This window comes from Notamacropus eugenii, chromosome 1, assembly GCF_028372415.1.
Source record: "Notamacropus eugenii isolate mMacEug1 chromosome 1, mMacEug1.pri_v2, whole genome shotgun sequence".
NCBI lineage: Eukaryota > Metazoa > Chordata > Mammalia > Diprotodontia > Macropodidae > Notamacropus > Notamacropus eugenii.
Genome location: NC_092872.1, coordinates 500,950,508 through 500,969,989, shown reverse-complemented (window position 1 = coordinate 500,969,989; position 19,482 = coordinate 500,950,508). Strand labels below are relative to the sequence as shown.

At 37.2% G+C, this 19,482-nt stretch overlaps 1 protein-coding gene across 3 annotated transcripts in view; it reads left to right on the top strand.

Annotated features, from left to right (window-relative positions):
• Positions 1–554: 554 nt before the first annotated feature.
• OSBPL2 (oxysterol binding protein like 2) overlaps positions 555–19,482 on the top strand; it is a 111,541-nt gene continuing 92,613 nt past the window's right edge. The window contains exon 1 of one of the 3 annotated variants that reach the window (XM_072633358.1): positions 555–647. The gene's annotated coding sequence lies outside the window, so the exon portion shown is untranslated. Of the gene's footprint in view, positions 648–1,070; positions 1,323–19,482 lie in introns of those variants that run through there. The other 2 variants (XM_072633361.1, XM_072633359.1) reach the window with 2 other exon arrangements.

The window sequence follows — 19,482 nt, the reverse complement described above, 5'->3', positions numbered from 1 at the left end:
AGACATCAGGCAATAGATTTTTAACATCCCCTTTCCCATTCCTCTAGGACCCCACTGGTAGGGTAAATGCTTCCCTGTCTCCCCTTTCTTCTGGAAGGTAAAAACACATTCGGCCACCAAAGCTGCAGAGGTGTGCGCAACGTAGTCAGAGTCAAAACAAGCTGAAAAGGAAATACCCAAACCTCGCGGGGCATAAAACCTCGGTGTTTGTCAATCCAGATATTGCATAAGCCTTAAATCACAGTCTGGTTGTTCCAGTCCTGAAACAGCGCCCTTCCCTTTCCCCTTAAGCGTCATCTGCATAACCCCGCCCACATCAACAGTAATTGGGCGCTCGGTTCATCCCTTCCCCCAGTGGGGGTGGGACTGCAAAGTCTGTGCGGGTGGAGGAGTAGGGAGGGGAGGGGCGGGAAGGTGAACAGATTAACATAGTTCAGCCTCCTACTCTCTTCTGCGAGGCGTCGATTGGCTGTGATGCGGCTTACGCTTCGGAGCCGAGCCCATTGATTGGCTGGGGAGAGCTGTCACTCAGTGTGGCGGCCGGCCGCACTTCCGTCTCTGTGTCAGTGGGTCCCAGGACTGAGGGGCGGGGGCTGGGGGGGTGGGGAAAGAGAGTCACCGCCGGCATCGGGAGACACCGGGCACAGGTGAGTGCTTCCCTCCCCCTTTCCCCTCAGACCGGAAGGAGACCCTCCCTCCCTCTTCGGTCTCCAAGGAAAGGCCCCCTTAGCAACGGACCTCAGTCAGGCCTGGGGGTGGGGTGGGGAGTGGGAGATCGGTTCGGGGGCTCCGGAGACCTCCCCCGCCCCTATTAGGCCTCCATCCTGACGGAAGCGGAGGGAGCTCCCTGCGGTTCTGAGGCAGGAGTGGTCCAATCCTGGCCCGCGGGGCTAGGGAACGCAGAGGCCCCTGCGGCAGCCCGCGCCGGCGCTGCGAGAGGCGCCCCCGGCCCTGACCACCCGGGAAGATGGTCCATCACTCCCCTCTTCCCCTCGCTCTAAACACTAGGGGAGAACTCCCTCCCCGCCCTCCGGGCCGCCCCGTCGTCGGCAGCGCCCGCCCCCAGGGGTGGGGCCTGTGGGCTGTCACAGGCCCCGCTGCGGGGCGCTAGGCCTCATCCTGCCCCTGGTGTCTGCAGGAGCAGCTCACCGGCTCGAGAGGCGGCCTGGCAGGCTGCGGGGGGTCCCGTCGCGTCCCCCGCCCTTCCCTGGGGCGACCCAGGCTCTGAGCCCCGAGAAAACTTTAAAAAGAAGAGAAAAGTTATCCCCACTCGCTTGATAGCTTCTGCCTTCCCCCATCTCCCGCGTCTCCTACTCCAGCTGGTAATTCCTGGTTTTTGTTGTGCTTCTGCTCCCCGCTGAAAGGAGTGGAAGTTTTATCTCTTGTTGATTGAGCATGCGTGGAAGTCCGGGAAGGTATAGGCGGGGCTTTTAAATAGGTCTGGTGGGTCTGGATGGAGGTGGGGGCTCATCTTTGAAAGCTGCAGGTGTGTGCGCTTGATTTCCCGTTGCCAACCTACGACCTGTTTTGTGTCTTATCATTTATTCTTCTGTTCTAGTAAGTAGATGCTTATTTCCATTGGGAATACTATTACTTCCCTATTGTCAGTGGGATTTCACCTTTCCCCATACAAGTCAGAAACCGATATTCTTGTGTTTTCTATTTCGTACTCTGAGAACTGTGAAGATTAGTTGGTAATATTGTACAAGTGTTTTGAAGGTCACCTAATCATTGTTTGAATGAGAAAAGCATTGTATTTCCACATATACGTTTATACCTCATCTTCAGTAGATAGTTTAATTTCTTTTAGCTTACAGTTATAATACACCAAATTTATCTCTGGATCTATTCTTAACAAATACATTCCAGTCAGTGACTGTAATTGGAAAAAAAAATTATTTCTTCCAGTACTTCCCTTCCTCACAATGTTTACCTTTTCCACAAGGGTAAAATATGGACCATTTTACATTGACATTTCTTTCTTGAAAGACTCATCCCTTTTCCCTCACCAGCACAAACCAATTGAGAAATGAACTTTTTCCATTTTGAAGTAAGGTTAAGGGAAATTGTGCCATTTATACTCTGTTGATTTAATTCGACCATGAAGTCAGTTTTCGAATTCTTCCTAAGGAGGTAACAAAGGGGAAAAACTTGTTTTAAATTGTGATTGTCTTTAGCTTTTTTGCCTCTCCATTTCAGTTTTCCTAAGAGTTTTGAAATGTTCAAGAGTGGCTAATCTGATTTCAGGAGGAATGAGTGTTCAAATCTCCTCATTTAAATTTCGGCCTTCAAGAGTAAGAATATGCTTGTTATATTTATAGAAGTTAGGAAAGGGTAGTTAAAATAATTGCAAAATAATTTTTAGTGATTTTGATCATTTAATCAAGGAGATTAAAAGGGTAAATGTTACAGACATACCAACCAACAGGGACTTATTAAATGCCTAATACATGCCAGGTACAATATGTCCTAAATGCTGAGATTCCAAAGAAAAAAATTAAACAGTACTTCTCCTCTTTTTTTCCCAAGGGAAACAAAATGTATATTCATATTAAGTAAATATATGATATCTATAATAAGTAGATACAAGGTAATGGAGAAAGGGTATCCCACCCACCCCCCACTCTTAGGAGGTGACTCTTGAGTTGGTCTCTAAAGGAAGCCAGAGATTCTAAGAAGATGAAGTAAGGAAGGAGTGCATTCCAGGCTTGAGTTAAAGGCACTGAAATGGAAGATGGAATGTTGTGTATGAGGAATAGTAAATAAGGTAGTTTGTCTGGAATGTAGAGGTTATTATGTATAAGTCTAGTAAGGTAGGATGGAGCCAGATTGTGAAGAACTTTGGATAACAAGTAGAGGAATTTGCATTTTATCTTGGAGATAATAGGAAGCTATTGGAGTCGTTTGGGGAGCCTTCTGAGTAGTGGAGTGTTGTAGTCAGACTTGTGCTTTAGAGTGTCACATTGGCAACTGTATAGAGGCTGAATTGGAGGGGAGAGACTGGCAACAGAAGATCAGTTTAATACTTCAGATGAGAGGCTATTAAAGCCTAAGCTAGGGTGATGGCCTTGTTAAGAGAGAGGAGAGAGGGAGAGAATCAACAATATTTGGCAGTTGGTTGGATATAGTGGAATAAGGGAGAGTGAAGATAATAATAGCTAAGATTTACATAGAATTTTAAGGTTTGCAAAGTGCTGTACATTGTTTACCTTATTTGATCGAGGATGACTCAGAGGTTGGGAACCTGATGTGACTGGGAGGATTGTGGTGCCCTTGACCAAAATAGAGAAGGTAAGAATGGATAAGTGGGTAAAAAATGCTAATTTCATAGGAAACCAAGATTACATTTTCTGATTAACGTTCAAAATGAACACTGTACTAGGAGCCAGAAGATACTGAAAAATCATTTCACTTTTGACTTTGTTACACGTCTATAAAGTTAGACTGATAGTATAAAGAAGGCAAATTTAGATTAGCATGAAAGCTTTTGGGGGACAGAAGTGGTATAATAAATTATCACTTTGATTGAATGTTCATAATTTACAATACCTTAATTGGAGAGACACTGGGAAGTGGTAAGAAATGTTTCTGACCTTGGAGATCTAGGCTTGATTTCTGCCTTTGATACTTAACAGCTGTGTGACCATGAGGAATGTCTTAACTTTCGGAGTCTTAGTTTCCCTTCCTGTGACCTTGGGACAGTACTTACTTTTAGCACCTAACTTGGATGGATAGTTGTGAAGATCAAATAAGATCATGTATCTAAGGTATTTTCAAGCTGTGTAAATGCCATCTAGTAGTACTGTAAACTGAAACTTCCTTTTATATCCTGTCATTATAACTCAAAACTACAGTTTCCCTTTCAAAATTTATTTTTTTTAGAGATTTAGATTTGTAGAATTGTAGGACTAAGTGCTGTTTTCATTGTGAACAAAATATTTTCTTTTCAAAATAAGTAACTATTTATTTTTGTATTTTTTTTAACCCCAGTGACTCGGTGTGTTTACACAAGAGTTTTGTTTCTTCTAAAACATGGTAAATACATGTATCCTTCTGGATATCTAGGATATTTCCCCCTTTGAGTAGAAATGATTTTAATTTGTAAGTGGAGACTCAGAACTGAAACTCTGGTTTTATTTGGACCGGTTTCAGTAGTGGAGATTTGTGAGTAATGAACTGCAATCAGTTTCCCCTGTCAACATTGATAGTTTGACTGTTGCCTAGACCTCTACAGAAAATGTTGAAGACCTTTAGCTTTCAGACAAGAACTCAAGTTAAGAAACCCTCAAAGATAAAGTACACTTTGTTTTGCAGGGGAACCCTGCACCTCCACCCATAAAGCCGAGGACTTGAACCTGACTGAAGCCATACGCAGTCAAAAGAACTTTTTTCCTTTTCAGTAGGCTTCCATCTTCTCTCCTTCCACCCACTCACTCCTCCCATTATAAATAGATAGCCATTCAAATTCAACTACACTGGGGTTGAACTTCCCCATCTCCTCCAAAAGCATCGCTAACACTTTTATCAGACCTGCAAAGCCCACATTACACAGTGCCAGTGAAGGGCAAGATCAAGATTGATTCCTCACATGGTTCTGTCCCTCACCATTCTGTAGCTTCTACTTGATTCAAGAACTCAGCTTTGTCTACATAGCCTTCACCTTTCACTTGTCCTATTGCAGTAATCTCTTACTTCATCTCCCTGCCTCTAGTTTCTACCCTCTGAGATACATCCTCCACACAGTTCCCAAAATGATCTGAAAACACTGGTGTGACCAAGCCACTTCCTTGCTCAATTTCAGTGGCTTCCTGTTGCCTCTAGAATAAAATGCAAACTTTTGGAATTGTCCTGGTCTCCCTTTCCAGAGTTAGTTTCACATTAGTCTCTTTTACACACCTTACTTTCCAGCCAAATTGACTTACTTGTTGTTCCCTGATCTTAGTATTTCATCTTTCATTTGAACGAATTGTCCTTCGTACTTGGAATACCCTCTGTCCTCAATTGTATCTTTAGAATTCTTAGCATCCTTCAAGGTTAACTCAGGTGCCACTTTATGTGGGAAGCCTTTCCTGCTCCCCCTGGTTTTAGTTTTCTCACTTAAATTATGTTGTATATATTCATTTTTTTAAATGTATCTCAAAAAAATTTGAGCACCTTGAGATCAGGGACCATTTTTCCCCTTTGGCTTTGTATCCCAGTGCTGAGCACAGTCCCTGGCATGTAGTAAGTACTTAATAAATGTTTGTTGGATTCACTTGAGTCCAGAAATGGTTGACTTAAGAACACGACATTAATGTAGGAGTTTCATTTGTACCTCCAACTTCTACTTTCTCTGAGCCCTCATAGTATCCATGGAGAGACATCATAAATGCTGAGTTTTCTATCCTAATCCTCTTTCAGCTCTACTTCTCTCCACCTTTCTAGTTTCTCTTTAAAGGGCAAGTAAAAGTTATTATCTTTAGCATCAATGAGATGTTAATTGCGGTGATTTGTGAACTTCTTTAAAGTTATGGGATTAACTCAGTAACATCCAGGATGAGGAAAGTTCACTTCTTGTCAAAGATATAGTTTTTGGTGTTGCTCATCTATATTAAGGAGAAACATTTATTAATCACCTATGTGCTGGTTTCAGTAACAGCTGGAAGTTACAAAGATAAAACAAAGCAAAAATAGTCCCTTCTCATATGAACTGATATGTGAAGTGAGCAGAACCAGGAGAACATTGTACACAGTAACAGCAGTATTGTTCGATGAAGAATTGTGAATGATTTAGCAATTCTCATCAACGCAGTGATCCAAGACAATCCCAAAGGGGGCTCATCATGAAAAATGCTATTTTCTTCTAGAGAAAAAAACTAATCGCCTGTATTCATACTGAAGTCTGCGTCTCTCCCTCTCTCTCCTTCTCTCTCCCGTTCCCTTCCTCTCTCTCCCCTTTTCTCCCCCTCCCTCCTTCTCCTCCCTTTTTTCCTTCCTTCACAAAGTGATTATGGAAGTGTTTTACATGATTGCACATTTATGACCTGTATCAGATTGCCTACTGTCTCAGGGAGGGTGTGATAGAATTTGGAACTTGAAACTTAAAAAAAAAGGGGGGGAATGTTAAAAATTGTTTTTCCATGCACCTGGGGAAAAATAAAATATTACTTAAAAATAAAAAAATAGTCTTTTTATTTATGGAGCTGATAGAATTAATAAAATACTAGCCTTTTCAAGAGAATCTCTCCTTTTTAAGGATATGCAAGGGAGATTTATGAGTACTTTACCAATCCTCTCCGAGGTGTAATCTCTACAGTTATGACTCAACATTTAATAAGTGCTTACTCTGTACAAAGTGATTTTCCTAAAAGTACAAGTCTGATATCTCTTCTCCCCACTCCTTCCCCCATGCAATAAATTCTAGTGCCTTCCTCCTGCCTCCAGGACTAAATATAAAGTCCTCTGTTTAGCCCTTCATTCCTTTGCTCCTTCCTATTTTCCAGCCCGATTACAATTCAGTCCCTCCACAAATTCTGGGCTTCAGTTACACTGGTGCTTGGCACTATCTTGACTCATGCTTGCCTTTGCTCGGTTGCCTTTCATGTCCAGAATTTGCTCCCTCTTCACTTAACTTCCCTGATATTCTTCAAGACTTAGCTCAAATTCTGTCTTCTGTAGGAAGCCTTTCCTGATCCTCACTTTGTTGTTAATGCCTTCATTTTTCTGATTCTCCCCTACTTTGTTAATATTTTTTTTGAAATTGCTTTCCATGTAGTATCTATATATCTTATATGTTTACAGTTGTTTACACATTATCTCCTCTTCTCCCAATTAGAATCTGAGCTTTTTGAGACAAGGCCAATCTTTTCACCTTTCTTAGAGTTCCATCCATTGGCACACTCCCTGTAACCTACTAAGTGCTTAATAAATGTTTCTTAAAGTCCACATTACACACAGTGGAGTAGCACAGTGCCATATCTGCACTGTCCACTATTTGTGCCTATTAGATGAAGGGGACAGGTAGAGTTGGAAGAGCAGTGGAAATGAAATATACATTTTGATCAGTATGTTATGTTTTCAATTTTGAAAGAATTTAATGGAGTTAAACATTACTTAGCATATATCTCTTGTTCACCTTTGGAAAATGGGAGAAGTGGGAAGTTACATCATTTATTGATTTTAGCTAATGTTATTCAAATAATAACACTCTTATACAACACTTGAATGTTTGCAAAGAAATTTCTTCATAGTAATCCATTCTCCAAAATAGTCATTCTCCAGTACAAAATCGTCAAAGAATATGAACAGGAAGTTTTCAGAGAAAGAAATTTAGGCTATCGGAAACCATATGAAAAATATTACAAATCTAATAACAGAAATGCAAATTTCTACTAATAGAAATCCAAATTTAAAAAACTCTTGAGACTCTACCTTATGCTGATCAGCTTAACATACAGTTGGTAGAACTATGAATTGTTTATTGTCCCCAAAGTCACTAAATTGTGCATAGACTTTTTCTGCATTTGGTAGTAAGGTTTTTATGCCTTAATATGTGATCAGTTTTTGCATAGTTGCCATTTACTGCTGAGGAAAAGGCATATTCCTTTCTATTCCCATTTTTCTCCAGAGGCTTATCATATGTAACTTTTCTAAAATTCTGTCTCCTTAACTTCCTTGTTTATTTTTTTGTTAGATTTATCCACTTCTGAGAGGGGAAAGTTGAGGTCCCCCACTAGTATAGTTTTACTGTCTTATTTCTTTCTGTTTCCTTTTAAGACTCTGGATGCTATATAATTTGGTTCATGTATGTTTAGTGTTGATATTGCTTCATTGTCTGTGGTACCAAAGCAAAATATAGTTTCCTTGCTTATCTCTTTTAAGTAGATCTATTTTTGCTTTTGCTTTGTCTGAGATCTATAGCACTTGACTCATTTATGCTAATTCTAGGCTTACACCCTGATGATATCAATAAAGAAGAAAAAGACCTGTGACAAAACAGAAAACGAGAGCTGTTGGAAGGACTGTGTAAAAACTAATGTGCACTAATGTACATTTGGTGGAACCATAAATTGTTTCTTGTCCCCAAAGTGGCAAAACTGTGCATAACTTTTTACCTAATGATACTGCTACTAAGATCATACCCTAAAGATACCAAGAAGAAGAAATTGACCTATATGTACAAAAATATAGCAGCACTATTTTCCTTTTTATTAAGTTTAAAATGTTTTGAACTTAATTAATACCCTGAAAAGGGCTTTTCCATATATGTAGTGGAACAAAAAAAGCTTGCATATGAAACTGTGGATCTGTTATGTACAGACTGCTTTTCTTTTTAAATATGTAAGTTCAGCATATAGCTTTCAACACTGTGTGACTTGTCTCTAATTCTATCTATATTTCTGTCTTATTCTGTATAATTAAAAAAAAATAAGTGCTTCAGTGACCTTCTTGTTTCCTTGTGTTCCTCCATCCTTCATTTCTTCTCCCTTCTTCTCCCTCCCATTCTACCTCCTAAATTGGAAGGGGAAATTTAAAAAAAAACCTATGTAAGAAATATGTATATCCAAAACATATTCCTTCGATTGTCTGTCTGAAAAAATATCTCTTTTTATTTATGAAAAATATATCTTACTTTGTATCTTGAGTCCATCACCTCTATCAGTAGGTAGATAGTATACTTTTTCCTCAGTCCTTAGGAATCATGATTAGTCATTGCATTAATCATAGATTTTAAGTCTTCCAAGGTTTTCTTTACAGTGTTGGCATTATTTTATAAATTGTTTTTCCAGTTTTGCTTACTTTACTCTGTACCAGTTCGTTCAAATCTTCCTGTTTTCCTCTAAAACTATCCTTTTTGTCATTTTTTACAGGGCAGTAATATTCTATTACATTTATATACCATGTATCCATTTCCCAATTGATGGGTACCTCTTTAGTTTTTGGTTCCTTGCTATAATAAAAATAATTTATATAGTAGCATCTATATAAATTACTGAGGCAGCTAGATGGCTTAGTGCATAGAGCACTGGTCTGTTGTCAGAAAGACCTGAGTCCAAATCTGGCCTCAGACAGTTATTAGCTGTGTGCCCCTGGGCAAGTCACTTAAACTCTGTTTGCCTTGGAGGCAGCTAGGTATTTCAGTGGATAGATTGCTGGATTTGGAGTCAGCAAGACCTGAGTTAAAATTCAGCCTCAGATGCTTACTAGCTGTGTTACCCTGAGCAAGTAAACCTGTTTGCCATACGACTGGAGAAGGAAATGGCAGTCCACTCTAATGTCTTTACCAAGGCACCATACAGGGTCACAAAAAATTGGACACAACTGAATGACTGAACAATATGAACTAATGAAGAGTTGAATGAGCAGAATCATAATAGAGATGTATTGTGTTTCTTGTATGTGGAGATATTCCTATTTGTTGGCATTTGTCAAATTCAGTGTAGCACACCATCCGGAGCAGATCACCTAACCTTCACTCTCACTGAAAAAATGTGTCCCCAGAAGGTAACTGCTGCTTTTCCCCTCAGAATCCTCCTAGACTGGGGATTTCTAGGTGTCTTTTTAATGCTATAGCTCATGAGCTCTCACTGGGTTGTTTCTCCCATTGATAATCAGTAGATAGCAATTAGCCAGATTCAATTGACTTTTAGAAATGAGCATTTACTAAAAATGGAAGAGTAAGAAGAATTAATACAAAACATTTTCCCAAACTGCCCCACTAGGCACTGTCGCACAGACGTATAAACAGTTCCGGGGCACATGGGCTCAAACTTAGAATACATGTGGCAAAGGGACTCACATAGCTACTCGAATTACTCTTGTTAGAAATATTTTTCTCCTCTTTGAGGGACATCAGTGAAATTTTCCTAAAGGATAGTTTAGTTTTCCTTTAGGCTCCTTGTAGAATCTTGAAGCCGAGTTTCTCCAGTGTGTCTATCTTGTCTTTAGTTCCTGATGAAAACACTGACATCAGCTATTCTAGGGATGCTGCTAGGACATGAATAGGCAGTCTAAATCCTAGGCCTTTCAACGTTTGTTATCATAGTCTATTCAAGGAATAGGGTTGAGGGAGAAGAAACACAGGTTCTTGTCTTCCTATCTTGCGATTCCTTCTGTTTCCTCACACTGAATGATCTCCTTTCAGGGGCTAGATTGGAATTATTCTCTCTCTTGATGGGCTAGACACCTGAATGCAGGGGTCCAAACTAAATTACTATGTCATAGAAGACATACCAGGTATAACAGGGCATATATTAGTTTAATGCCTCAGATTCAATAGAAATATTCTCATCTAAAGATATCAGAGATAGAGTATTTTACTACTTTAAGTGGGATGGAGTGATTGACTCAGTTGATCCTTGCATAGGATTAAGAAAAAAAAGTTAAAATAATCCTGTGGAATAAGTAGCACAAGTATTGTTTTCCCTGTCTTTCAGATGATGAATTTGAGTCTCTCAGAGTAGTGATTTGCCTATGGTCAGTAAACTTCTGATATGGGACTTAATCTCAGGTTCTTTGACTCTAGGTCTGTTATTCTTTACCTTATACCAGTTAGGTAAAACAGTGTGAAATAATGGAAAAAATACTGGATTTGGAATAAGAGGACTAAGCTTCCAATTCTGTAGCTCTGCTATTTGTCATGAAACCTTGGGAAAAACAGTGTTTTTTCCTCTGCAAATGAAGGAGTTGGAATAGACCAGGAATTCTTAACCTGGTGACCATGAACTTTTTTTTTAAATCAATAATTACATTTCAATGTAATTAGTTTCCTTTATAATCCTATGTATTTTATCTTATGCATTAAAAAATATTATACTGAGAAAGGGTTCATAGGCTTTGCCAAACTGTCAAAGGGGTTCACGACACAAAAAAGGTGAAGAACCCCTGGACTAGATGATTTTTGAAGTTACTTCCAGATCTAAAATGTTATGATTCTATGAAGCTAATATTTAAAGACTAATTTTATTTAGCAATTTAGTGAGTATTATAGTTTAAAGTTTTCCCAGGCAGGGGTATATCTTTTTATCTCTTATTCCTGTGTCTAGCCAGAAAATTTACAAGCTCAATTCCACAAGTACTTATTGAAAATGTACTATGTGTAAGGCACCTGGTCTCAGATACTTGTTAAAAAACGATTTATTACCAAACTTTGTATTGTATTTCACTGATTTATTTTTATTATATAAAGAAAAAAAGATTTAGAATGAACCCAATACAAACATCGAATTTAGAGCTGGAAAAGACCTCAGTGGTCTGATCCAAATTGAGGAAGTCAAAGCCAGAGAGATTAAGTAACTTGTCCAGGTAGTTAGTGGAAGAGAGAAAATTTAAACTCAAGTTCCCAGACTCTATATATATCCTGTAGTCTTTTCAGTGTATGATGATGTAAAACTTAATATCCTTTGAAAATTACTCCTTAAATAGTGGTATAAAAATATTTGTGTAATTAGTTTTCTTTGATAACCACTCATTTTCTTTGTTTTGTAATTACCCTCTAACTGAATCTGTATATTTCTAAATAAATTGAAATATTTTAATCATAAATTTAAAAAAGCCTACATTCTAAATATTTAAGTATTCAAAAATGCACGCAATAATTCACCTTATGAGGGATGAAAAATATGAGCATTTAAGTATGAAAGCTATTATTTTTACTTCCTTAAAAACTAATGTTTTGAAATTTTCATTATAAGGGGACTGATAAAGAATTAATTTGATTACCTAACAAGGAAATACATTCTTTTGGGGTTGTCAAATAAATGAGTTTCTTTCACTTTGAAAATTTGGATAAAGGGAAGCTGGAGAACTAACCCTGCAAAATTTCTTAAGAATTATAGGAAGAGCTAAAAGGAAACTTGGAGATTAGCTTGTCCAGCCCCCTCATTTTACAAATGAGGATGATAGTTCATCCATGTTAAATTTAATTTGAACTTTTAAGTATTTGTTTCTCTATTTTTTTTCCCTTTCAACTTGTGGTGAAATTGTTTGGGCAAGCAAAATACTTACCATTGGGTAAGTAGAATATTATCTGCTTCTCATAGTAAGAATTAAAGTACAGCTGGGTGGAATTAGCTAAATAAGAAGTGTTTTTTACATCTTATTCTTTGACTTTTCATTTCCTGAATCCCCCTTTTGCAGTCTGCTATACTCCTGATATGATAATGAATTCCCTTTCTCCATTGGAAAGTCATCTGTCATAAAATCATAGGTCTAAAATATACAGTTCAGATGTAATGGGATCTTGTTTTTATTTAAGCTATGTATTTTCAACTTTACATTTAAAGCTTTGGGTATAGGAAAAACTTACTGTTGTGTACAATTTGGGACTGATGTTTGGGCTTTGAAATCTGTAATTTGGAACATTTCTTTTTACTTTGAAGGCAATGTCTTTAGAACTAAAGTCTGGAAAGAAAATCATGGAAGAGTTGATATTAAGACTGAAAATTCTGAAGTTGAGCTTGAGAACTATCTTTTCTACAAGTATTGAATTTGACTCCTATTTCATTTCTGTGTGGGGCACAGCATTCAGATCAGTTTAGAAACATTTTTATAAAAAGCATATTTTAGAAACAGCAAAACTGGGAAGTTTTTGTATAGTAGATTTATGTTCTATTTCAAATGAGTAGAAACAACTTAAAGTATATGTCTATTAAAATTCAAGTGTGTACTTTTAAAAAAAGGATTAAAAAAATATAAGCTCTTTGAAGGCAGAGATAGGTATTTTCAGCTGAGTTGAATGTTGTTTGTATTTGGCAATTAAATTAATTTTGTTTTGGCATGTAAGACTTTATTTTAAAAAATTATTGCACAGAGCATCTTAGCAATACAATGATTTAAAAATACAAATTATGTCTGCTTTAAATCCTATGCATTTAACACATTTTTTTTTCAGTAAGTACTCTATTCATTCCTAATAATATTGACAATAGGAATTCTGTCCCAATAAGACAGGATTAAAATACTTTTTTTTTAGGGCACACAAACACACACACAAACACGCACATACACACAACCCCAAGATGATGGATACAGTAATGCAGTATTTTTTCAACATCCCTCATTGACATTGTGGTTCAGTGACTAAATTCTAATTCAGAGCAATATCACTACCCAGTAAAAAATTATATTGGAATAAATGTAGATTATCATAGCATATCATTTTTCTTTCAAAAAAATTAATCTGGCCCTCCCACTACCCCACACCCTTGCTGAACAAATTTTAAAAAACAAACGACTTGAAAAATTAAGTCCTCAATATGTAGCTGCATAGTCCAGGAAAACGAATTCCTCTATTGGACATATCTGAAAATATTCCTCTTTTTGCATTTCAAGTCCATCACCTCTCTATCGGGGATGAGTGGTATGTTTCATTTTCATTCTTTTGGATTCTTGGTTTCTATCATTATTTTATTCAGGGCGCTAAAGTCTTTCAAAATTGTTTTACATCACTTCATAGAGATTTTCCCAGCGTACTCTGAAACCATCTATCTCCTTATTTCCGCAATTCACTTTAATAAACGATTCTTATCATTGCTGTGTGCAAAGACTATTAAGTGCTTAGGGTGTGTGTGTGTGTGTGTGTGTGTGTGTGTGTGTGTGTGTGTGTGTGTGTGTGTGTGTGTGTGTGTGTGTGTGTATAGTATGTATAGATATATGTATATATGTATACACATGAATATATATCATACATATCCATATGTATGTGTGTATCATAAGCATGTAATTGAGAACTTTACAAAGGGAATATTTACTTCAAAAAGTATAATCAAATAGACATACTTACTCCTCTAAAACATGGGAGGCATAGTTCTCCTCCTTCTCCTGCACCACCTCAGTTTCTGGGGAGGGGAAGGGGATTAGATTAATAGCTTCACTAGGTTTTCCATGGAGCACAGTCTCAAGTCCAAAACCCGCTTGGGTAATGAGTCTCAGGCACCTTGGCTTCTTAGGGCTTCCATGCTGGCCTGGCTGACTGTGCCATCCTGACTACAATCCTGGCTCCATGGCCCCATGGCTCAAACTCCCAGTCTGTGTAGATCACCTCCATCACCTAAAACAGAAAAGGATATACAATACAGCACAGGACCAAAAACCCTAGGTCTATTTCTTGGAGCCAGAATAAAAGAAGTAGAGCAGAGGAAGTTCTTCCCCTCCACATTTGGTGATAAGGTCATTAGTAACCATAGAGAGTCATTACGGTAGGGTTGTAGGTATAAAAGCCTGATTCCTAGGGGTTGAGGAATTAGTAGTGAGAAGTAGAAGGAGGAAATGTATAATGATTTTTCTAGAATTAATTAACAAGCATGTATTAAATATCTTTTACTGTGATTGACTCTGGGGATACTAATAAAATGGATAAAATGAGCAATGTGTTCTGGCAGATCTTACATTTTATTGGGGGAGACAACGTGTACATATATATAAGTAAATATGGAATAAATAGACAGTTAGTTAAATACAAGGTCTAAAGAGTTTGACAGTGAAAAGATGCAGTGAGAGAAGTTGTTAGCTTGAGGAGGTAGTAAGGTCAAAGAGGCTTTATTTTGGTTTTTGTTTTTTTATGGGACACCTGAGCATATTTGTAGATGGAGACAATGTATGAACCAGGAGAAGCACGTGCATTTTTTGGACACTTTTTAGTTTTTAAAATATATCATTATTCACATCTGAATTACCACATTTCATTTAGTTTTTATTTTTAGTCTTTTTTAAAGACTTAAGCCAAAGCACTTTGAACTATGAAAATGTTAGCTATTATTATTTTCATCCAATCTACAATGTATATAAATTAGTTTTTAAAAGAATTATTGATCATGGAAATATATGAATCTTTGGAGTTAAATATTTCTGATTGGTTTTATCTGGACATCACAGAAACAGTTTCCATGTTTGATTGTTAATTTTGTATCTGCTCAATTATTACCTTTGCAGAATTTTTGCGTAATTGGTTTTGTGGAACTGCTGTGTCATGGCAGCTTTTAATGGCTATGAGGCATATTTGGCAGTCGAATTTAAGTTCAGGAAGTAGCTTGGAAGTTTAATGGAGAGCACCTGACTATATTTGTGGTTCTTTTTAATGCACATTTAATAATATTAATTTAAAATGAATGCTTCGTTAAAAGTGATTCACTGATGTGAGTATTAATTGTTATGATGTTGGTATCAGGGCCTTGCCCCAGTTAAGATACTTTGGACTCTGATTTTTTTTCCAGAGTCAATACACTTCAAATAAGAACTTATAATAATGTAAATGTCACTGCTTCTGATTCAAACAAAGCAACATGAATAAGTAAAAAAAAACAACAACAAAAAATCAATAGAAAATAAACCCTTTTACTTATTTTTGCTTTTTTGACTTTAAAAGCAAGCAGAGATAATTCTCACTTTGGAAAGATTTTATTTTTATTTTTTCTCCTTGGATAAAATCAGAGTACTGTGCCTGGCATATTTATTGTAGGTGCTTAAAAATGTTTGTTGAATAAGAGCTAATAATACTAATGATCCTGAATGACCTTTAATGATTCTCTAAACCTGAGCTTAGCCCATCTCTATGTGTGGACTGTAATGAATAAACAAATACAGGCCCAAGAAGCAGATAAATATTTAATATGCCCTTGTTAGAGTACCCAAGAGTGTCTTATAAGGATCTAAAGTGAAAGCAGCTTAACCACCTTTGTGACAATAGGTAAGTCACTTTACCTCTCTGGGACTCAGTTTCTTCATCTGTAAAATTACTCAATTTGTCATCTCTTCAGGTCTCTTCTAGCTCTAAATCTATGATCCTATAATCCTAAGTGAAGTCTTTTCTAACCTTAAAACTGAAAGGAACTGGAAGCCCTTTTCTGTTTAAATATTAGCAATTGTTTGTCTGTAGGTTTAGTTTCATGTTGAGTTAGTCTGGAGATTCATTCAATTTCTAATTATATTATCGGAATAAGTATAGCATGAACAACATTTATTTTACATCTATATGTGTATATATGGATAATACATTTATTTTACATATATACATATGCACATAGTTATATTTCTCCTAAGAGCAACATTAAACATGGAAAATATTACATCATGTGTATAATGTTATCAGATTAGAAAGGGAATTGGATAGTGGTTTAGATGTAAGAAAGGAAGAAAAAAAGCCAAGGAATGATCAAGAAAGGACTAGGGTTTTGTAATAAACATCAGAATCAAGTCTAGTCTAAGTCCTTGGAAGAAACTGTAGTCTTAGGAGTGCTACTGATAGTTTTTTTTGAATTTTATGCTTGTTGGCAGATCGTTGTTCCACTGAACTGTGTACTCTGTTGTACAAGTAACTTTTGCAGAATAGAATTTATTCCTTTAGGAGCCTCTTGAGTACTAGGGAATTCTAAATGTATCACAACCTTTACCCTCATTGTCATGGACTGAATAGATGAATGCTTTTCTTAAATGATTATACTATGCTAAGTGCTGGGACTCCGAATACAAAAGTGAAACAATTCTTGTCTACAAGGGACTTATATTCTAACAGGAGGAGACAGCATACATAGGGGAGTAGTGTCTAAAGAGCAGTATTTTGGTTTGGAAAGTCATAGGGATAGAGAGTATATATGTAGGGGAGCAGATTGACAAGTCTTTTTCAGTAGTATTGTCAGTCTTGTTTTGATTATGGTTCTAGAGCTTGAAAGGTGAGAGAAAAGTGTGCAGCAGGATGGGCCCCAGTTAGAAAACTGTTGGGATAGAGAGTGAAATATGGCTAGAGGCACTCATCAGTCAGAGCAGCACAGACTCTACAGTGGGAGTTCCAGAACTGAAAGGGTTGAATTGATCATCTCCCTCCTCTCCCAATCTCTAAACACACAAGATGCTATAGCAGAACATGCAACTTTGCATTATTATTATTATTAGTAATAGTAGTTGCAGTAATAGTAATATATTACATTTCTTTAGTTTTTTACATAGTATGCTGTATACTTTACATAATATATTGTAAATTATAGCTACCTGCATATGTGTCATATTCTCCATCTCTACTGAGATCCCCCACAACCTTACAGTCCTAAGGTAAGCTTTGTATCTTTTCAAGTGCCTAACATATACCCCACACATAGTAGGGACTTAATGAACATTGATTTTATTACTAAGTGGTAAGATATGCAGACTCCAACCTTCTTTTTTCCTGCTAATATATATCTTTTGGGCTAAACAAAAAAACCAAACAAAAACTTCCTTTCCTTAGCAGCTACAGAAGGAAGAAAAGAAACCTGGTGACTTTGGTGCAATGATTAAAAAAATCCTGTGACTGAGGTAATACAAATATTATCCTTGCTTTACAAGAGAAAAAGAAAAATTACTTACCAGAGGCAAGTCACTAGTAAGTGGCTGAGCTGGTTTTCCAAATCCAAGTCTTGGTACACTAACTACATTGCTTCTCTTCTGTATGCCGAGGATAGGTAGAATTAGAAGCAACAGTTTAAATAGAATTTAAAGCATCTAGTTTTACCAGTTGTGGATTGGGCTTGAGCTGTTGAGTCATGTGTTTGTTCCAGATCCTTGTTATGTGTGGTACTGTCACCATGAAGAAATGTTTCTGGTTCTGAAGCTGTCTCTCCTGACTACCAGAAATAATCCAAAATATCTTCTTTATTTATGGAAGCAGTATGCTACTTCTATTGGAAATGAATGAACTTCTTCCATTCACCTTCTGTTGACTTTATTCTCTGCACTCCAGTCTACCCCTCAGGCCTACATTACCTTCTGACATATGCAAGTACAAGGTGACTGTTGTCACCTAACTTTTTATAGTTCAGACCTATTTGGATAGTAGTGCTTTGAGCTTTGATGACTGAGGATGATATAAAAGTAGGATAAGAGAAGATAGCTTTTTATAGGATTCAGTGTATGCTGGCTTTCTCTGCCATACATCTTTTTATAAGCAAAGCACCCTGGGCAGCAATTGTAGGAGTACTATTCACCAGGTACTCGTTATTTTTTTAAGTACTAGTTTTGCTATGTGTCCCTCTCTCTTCAGTAATAGAGAATATTAAGTTTCACTTAAACAGTGATGTGCAAAAGAGCTCACATTTACCTTTTCATGTTTGTAAATACATGTAATGAATAGTTTTTTTAAAACTTAGGTTTTAGATAGGCCTTGTTAAATTAACAGTTGAACAAAAATGAAGTTAAAGTAATTTTGGGAATTGTTAATTGAATACTGAATAATCAGGAGTCACTGACTCCTAGGGCTTTATTGTGAATCTGAGTCATAATTAGAGACTTTAAGAACTATGCTTCTTAAATTACTACTATTCACCAGCAGGGGCTAAATCAGAATTATCCTTTATCCAGTTTAACAAGTCTTTGAAAGGTAGTCTTGATTTATGTTGGCAGGCAGTATGGTAAAAATTGGGTGATAGTGCGGATAGCAAACTGAGGGGTGTAGCTAATCCTAATTTACTTGAATGATATATTAAGAATTGAAAAAGAAAACTGGCCTAGTTATATATAATGAAATTTGAAGGGATACACTTGGGTTTAAGGAATCAGAAATAAGATGGGGTGAGGTGTTTAACTCAAAAAAAATATAAGGGGTTTCAGTGGATTGTAGGTTCGATATCAGGCAACAGTGTGTCATACTAATACTATCTTAGTCTAATACTAATACTATCTTAGTCTGCATTAGCAAGGTCTCATATCCAGGAGTAGGATGATGATAGTCTTGATGTGCTCCATCTCCCTCAATCTGAACATGTATGGAGTATTATTATGTTTAGTTTGGGGAATCACATTTAGGAAGGACAGTGACAATTAACTCATCAGTTAATGAGTGTCTGGAGAAGGGTATCTAGGAGGGTGAAAAGACTTGAGATTGTGCCATATGAGAAGCAGTTGAAGGAATTGGGGATAGTTAGCCAGGAAAAGAGAATATTATTACATGAACATATAAGTAAAACTGGAACAGGCCTCAAAGGTCATCTAGTTTAGGCTTTTCATTTTATAGATGCAGAAACTCAGGCAGAGCGAGATTAAGTGACTTGCCCAAGGTCACACATGCAGTAAGTAGCAGAACTACACTTAAGCCTTTTCCCCTCCATGTCCAAATTCAGCCCTGTATCATATTGCCTCTCAGGAGGGTCACAGTAGCTGTCTGCAAGTATTTAAACGGTTCTCTCATGGAAGAGGGATTAAATTTGTTCTTCATGTTCTTAGGTCTCCTTCTGGGGCAGATGGGTAGAAAGCAAATATGGATTTGTTGTGAGCAAAAACTTGTAACAATTAGAGCTATCTAAAGGAAGGAGGGGATACATCATGATGTGGGGGGCTTCTCCTCACTTGATTCACTCCATTCTTTAAGCACAAGCGTTATGACTACTTGTGAAGCATATTACAGGTGGGATTTTTAACAGATGAGAAAGATCCAGATGATACTTTCTAATTCTGTGACTTTGTGACAGGTTGACATGGATATCTGGTTTATTTGATGGCAAAAAAATACCAAGAACTTTATTTCTAACAAGAATAAAG